Source organism: Clavelina lepadiformis, chromosome 3 (assembly GCF_947623445.1).
Source record: "Clavelina lepadiformis chromosome 3, kaClaLepa1.1, whole genome shotgun sequence".
In the NCBI taxonomy this organism is placed as follows: Eukaryota; Metazoa; Chordata; class Ascidiacea; order Aplousobranchia; family Clavelinidae; genus Clavelina; species Clavelina lepadiformis.
This window is the reverse complement of record NC_135242.1, coordinates 8,234,794-8,241,081: the sequence shown is the minus strand read 5'-3', so window position 1 is coordinate 8,241,081 and position 6,288 is coordinate 8,234,794.

Below are 6,288 nucleotides of genomic sequence, written 5' to 3'. Positions count from 1 at the left end.
ACACTGACATCGCTACCGGAATCTACTAAAAATGAAAGGGCAGAATTACAATCATATACATAAAAGGTAGCTCTTTGACTTCTGTTCTCCTCCACCGAATTTAATAAGGGCCGGGAGGAGAACCTTGGCCGTTTTTTGCAAATCTGGCATGGTAGACACATGGTTCCTTGCATTTGTAAGCATTTCGGCCGAACATAGCATGATAATAGCATACAGGTGGTTGGTTATGCTGTTGCGCAACTGGTCTGTTGAAGTGACTACTTCCAGCCCTACGTCCGTCCTGGGCAGGACGAAAAGCTGGACGAAATGTTGCTTGGTGCGCAAACGGAACTCTCTGACGAAAATTTGTATGACCTGCATGGTCCTGCGTATGTCGATATCTTTGTGGTGCACGATAAGACGGATTTGAACGGTACACGTTATCTGCTGCTGAACCTCTTGTATCGTTTTGTCTTTGATTTAGAGCAGTAGTAAGTTGAGTGATACGTTGTTCAAAATTGTCATTAATAAGCATTTGCGTAGCATCCGCCCGTGGAGGTTGATGAGCACTTGTTTTAGCGTCTAATTTGCCTTCTGTCGTTTCCGCAAACATGTGTGGGTTAGATACTTGCAAAATGTTATCTGCTCTATCCGCCAATTCACTCAAAGTCAATTCTGGTGAAGCCGCTAAAATTTTGCGAACATCCGCTGGAAGTCTATCGAGTAAAAGCTTTTTGAGAAGCGTTTCCACCATCGGATCAATTTGACCATGTTGATTAAGTGTGTTTCGCATATCGCGCAGCAAATCACTAGGACGCCTAGTCGTGCTGTTTATGTCCGTATCAGACAATAACTTGTTCAAGCGCAAAGCTTCACTGGCCATAAACTGCTTGATTAACTCATGTTTCAGATGTTGATACGGTGCTTCGGCGTTTGGTTGCAAAATTACATGGTTGACACGATCTATATGCCCAGAATCCAAAGCCGAAATAACATGTAAGAATTTCGAACGTTCGGATATAATGTTATGTTCGACAAAGATGTTTTCAACAACAGACACCCAGGCAAAAATATTCTTAGGCCAAAGCTTAGGTATATTCAGCGACGATCCTGAGGCGCGTACACCTCTATCGACTGGTAACCCATCGGAAGCAAAGTTACTACGTGGCGGGACTACGAACGTCGACATGACGGGGTTTTGTCTGCTCGATGTCGATGGAGAAACTGTCTGTTCACTCAAAACTGAAGTAACGACATTTGAATCCGGCAACCGACTTATACTACTATCGGGTACAGTTACGTGGGAGGTTACAATAGCGAAGGTTTCCTCGGTAGGATTAGACATTATACTGGTTCTAGATGTAGGACTTGTTTCTATAAGCGACTTTACAAAATTTGGGGTAGGCGTCTTTCGCGTTGTCCTATTAAAGATAGGCGATAACGTAGGTTTGGTTTTAGTCGAGCGCAAATTATACTTAGAGCTGAAAATTGGTAGAAACGATGCCATAAACTAACAATAAATGAATAGAAAATTACCAAGGTAAACAAGAAATAATAACAAAGACATTACCGCAATATTAAGCAGTTCGATATATGTCCCAAGTACAGCCAACGTCGCAGAGTAGTAATAATCCGAGTTCGTTGTGGCCTTGAACTTCTCGTCTTGCTGCTTGCTCGTCAGAGGTGCGTATTCTCTTCTTGTTGTAGAAGAAAGTCGGGTCACCATTTATGGGATTTTGCGGTGTGGTAATGGTTTTGGGATGGCCTAAGCCAAACCCAGTCTTTCAGTTTTATTGTCTGACTCCTATGATTGTCTTTGACTCCGTTGTTTACTGTTTCTATATTGCTTCTTAAATCAACACCAACTTCATAAGTTCAAATTTGCTATATTGTCCGAATAACTTGTCCGAATTAGGATATCGAATTAGCAATATTTACACCATGATCCCATTTTCTTAATAATCCAGTAATAACTTCAATTTTACAGAACAAGGGAAATAACTCTGAGAAGAGAGAGTTTCCACGAGTAAGTGAAGAGAGCGATTTAAACAAAACATTTCTTTTTATACTAAAGTATTGACCAATCAGCTTTTAGCCAATCAGCCCATAATCACGTGTCAGTTCCAATTTAAGCCTTTTTCTCACAAAGAATTCAAACCGCTTTACACCAGGACAAAAAAACCACTTGACACACTTACTATATCACATATTGGTTTGAAACTACGATTGTGCTTAAAGATACTAAAACAATACCCGCTACCATAACCACGTGTCGCATATTACACCACGAAAACAAGGTACTTGAAACACTTCATTCTATGTCAGCACACTAAAAGCTTTGCAAACATTATTATTTTATCTAGACTGGAGAAAATCAAACTTTATGCAATGCCAATATATAATAACTAATTGCAATTTCTGCATGATCCCCACAATTGCATAGCTTTAAACGTAACTGAGTGTGAAATACAAAAATTGTGTTTAATATGAATATGCGTTTATTTACACACCGGGTAAATTTTCCTACTTTGTAATGAGAGTGTGCGGCCCCCCAGCTGCAACATTTTTTCAAATGTGGCCCTCAGTACAAAAAGTTTGCCCACCCCTGGCTTAGGCTATATAGCTACGAATCGTTATTGCACTGCCCATTGCTAATAGCTGATGTGCCTGCAGAAGATAGACACAAATACCAACCTATGTATGGTAGAATAAAAGTTTGTATAAATCTAGGATCTAACAAACTTTTCAGCGTCGGTTGTTGTAAAGCAAGCGATCACTTGATAGGCTAAGTTGCACTTAGCGGCTTAGTGTGAAGTAAAACATAAGATACAGCAAGCTGACTTGGGTTTTAATTTTATATTACTCCACGCTATGTATGGCAGACTCATACTTGCAACGCGTTTAACATAACGAGTAGCGACGAGCTTAATAAACTCTGGAAAATTTAGGCTTCGTTTGACTTGCATTTATTAACGACATGTTTGCTTCGCAAAATTAACTTTGTTTAAATCTCGATTCTTTAACAACACTTGTTTTATGTTGAATCAACTTTAGCTCATGGTTTCATCTGCAACGCGCTGCGCGATGAAGTTAGTCTACAGTCTACACCAGTGGTTCCCAACCGCGGCTCTTAGAGCCGCATGCGGCTCCAAGGTAGCTTTCTTGCGGCTCTCAATGACCCCTGAAAATCCCACAAAAAAATAAAAAATCTATTTGTAATAATTAGGGCGATTATTTTTTGACTTGTCAAAAAAGGTCAAAAATTGGTCAAAATTTATAGCGTTAGGTCAAAATTGTTTACAAATTTTTCATTTTACATCTTACAGTTACACCTTGTAGCCTACTTTATACTGTTGTGAACGGTCCATTGTCTACTTATTGTGAATCATAAACCGCCTCCTGAATCCTAAACCACAATTTCGCCTCGCTTTGACAAAGTTGTTAAAGCTGAAAGCCAATGCCAAGTCGGACATTAAATTGATTTGTGTTATTTTTCTTGTTAGTGTTGCTATTCGTTGGTACATGATTTCATGCTTAATTACTTGAGTGTTTTCATGCGGCTCCATACATACTCTCAAGTTTGAAATTCGGCCCCGACACCAAAAAAGGTTGGGAACCACTGGTCTACACATTGCGCCACATTGAATCAAAGGAACAGCTAATCCGCTAAACCAAGAATTAAACTTTAGAAAGAATCCCTGCTTAGGCGCTCACTCCAAAGTAGAGTGTTGAGCAACATACTAGACATTTAGGAAATAACCACCTTGGTTTTTGTTAAAATATATGTTATGTCGTCCAATAATGTAATTAGCTGACTCCAATTGATAAAAAAACAAAGAAATAAAATTGCGTTGCAAATATAGTTACCCTGACGTGCAGACGCAGTTCAAATAAACTCACAATAGATATTGGCTATAGCTTATATTTGCCCTATTAAACAATCGAAATTTTTTAACATGATTTATAGAGAACGTGTTGGGGAATTATTTATAAAATAATTAATCTTTATAACATGTTTGGGAGAGTACTCATTGTGAATATTCTGCATGCATTTTGTTTTATAATAAATAATAGAGACAAAATTCTGTATAGGACCAGTGGTGACTTTTAGCCCCAGGTCCATTTCGGTTTTTATACGGCTCTGGATGAACTGTGCATGTATGATAACAGAATATTAAATACATGACGTAGATACACGAACAGGTTCATCGTAAAAAAGATCCAGTAAGACGTCAACCATGTTTGAAAACAAATTGTAAATACCGAATCCAGAAATGACGAATTCGTAATGTTTGAAATGCAAGATTGGAGAAATATGCATGATGTGAATGTTCAGTCTTTGTGCATTGGGACACATGAAGCCGCTGCAGTGTATGCTGATTATACTGTACAGTGTAGAATATACAGCAACGAAATACTGCGATATTCGCAAACATGGCGAAGTTTGGTATTTTATCGAGGTGCGTTAATCATTAAACATGCTCTGCTGTGTTTGCTCTTGTCACCATTTATGTGTTTCGATGTATTTTAAGAAATCGACTCCAACTCTTTACTTCGATTTCCTGGAGCGGCTATTTGACGAATAGAGGTATGAAGAATTGCGAATCAACAGCGAAACAAAATATTGAATGAAATTATGTGACTTTAGTAACTATGTTTGTAACTTATTATTCACAAGATATAATTTTCCCAGAACATATCGGAGAATTTCGTTTCTCTAAAACAGCCTGCAAACCATTTCCTGTCCTCGTTTGTAGCTGCGATTCGTGTCGCTTTTGTGTGTGTTGATTTATGTCATAAATTTTATTTTATGACATGTTTTCCTGTATTGGCTTATAACATCTGTTTGTACATCATTCACTGGTCACGCCCGTTGTTACTACTCTTCTAGTATAACCCAGTCTAATTTGGACCTTCTTCAGTCTAGTACTCGAGCCTGTGTTTCGTGATGTTGTTCTAGTTCAGTGGTTACCAACCTTTCTACACAGGGAGACCGGTAAAGATCTTAAAAAATGTTTACTGGCCGGTAAAGATTTAAAAGAAATGTTCAAGTACCTACAACAAAAGATCGTAGTGAATAGATCAGATCTGTGTAATATTTTTGTTAACCAAAGTTGTCGTTGTGTTTGCGGTATTAATGAAGGCGAGATACGCCAGTTTTGTCCATATTAAAGTATTGTATTACAGTTTTGTCCATATTATGAGTCCATATTAAAACTAGCTTGGAAGAAAGTAAGATACTTTGCGGACTGGCAAAAAAATTACGCGGACCGGCGGTTGGGCACCACTGTTCTAGTCTTTAGTAGAATTGAAATTTATTGCGGTGTCAATCAAATGAACAGTGATGTGGACAAACTGTGTCGAGTTGAATGCAAGTTTGATAAAATTAGAATCCTAGTTGCGGAAGATTTCACGAACGATAGATACGATACTCATTGAAGATAACCAGAACCAGAGGTTCGCAGTCGGTACTTTGAAAGTACCGTCGATAACGGTACCGGTTTTAGGCAAAACATGTACTGACGGTTCCGGTATTCGATAATATTCTAAAAAAGTAGTTCGGTACTTTGTCGATACTCGGTACCGGTACTTTTTATGTAAAAGATGCTGCTGCAAATGCAATGTTTGCCGCAATTATGCTCTCAGTAAAGGTTACTCCAGGTCAAAACATATGTGACGTTAATCGCTTGCAATTTTACTGGACATTTCTAGATTAAAAAAGATCAACAGATGGTAAAGTTAGTATTAAGGATTGATTAACATGTGTTTTTGAAAACATACTTGCTAAAATTTTGAAATTATCACGTGAAAAGTACCGAGTACCAGGACAGACTGAAAGTTCTTGAAAAAGTAACTCGGTACAGAGATTCGGTACTTTTTTTCAGAAGTACCGACGGTACCGGTGTCGGTCCTGAAAAAGTAATGCGGTACAGTAATTCGGTACTGCCCACCTATGACCAGAATACAATTGTTTTATTTTTATATGTCCGATGTCTATGGTAAGATCAAATTCAGGGCATTCCTCTTTGTCAATACTAGACCAATCTCCAAGTTCATTTGAAGATTTTGCTTACGATCAAATACGTAGCTTGTGATGCAGGGAGATATACCCTAGTGTACCCTATTAATTATTAGTGGAGAGTTAGTTGCTGGACCGGGAGTAGTGGGTACTGTTGGCTCGGGCGACCAGGTTTTTCTTTTGATATTGTTGATTTTAATTTTTGCGCAAACATACTAAACCTTGCGAACTTTTTGTGCAACGTTCAGACGTATGTTTATTAATTCTACTCCAAATACTTGAACTTATAA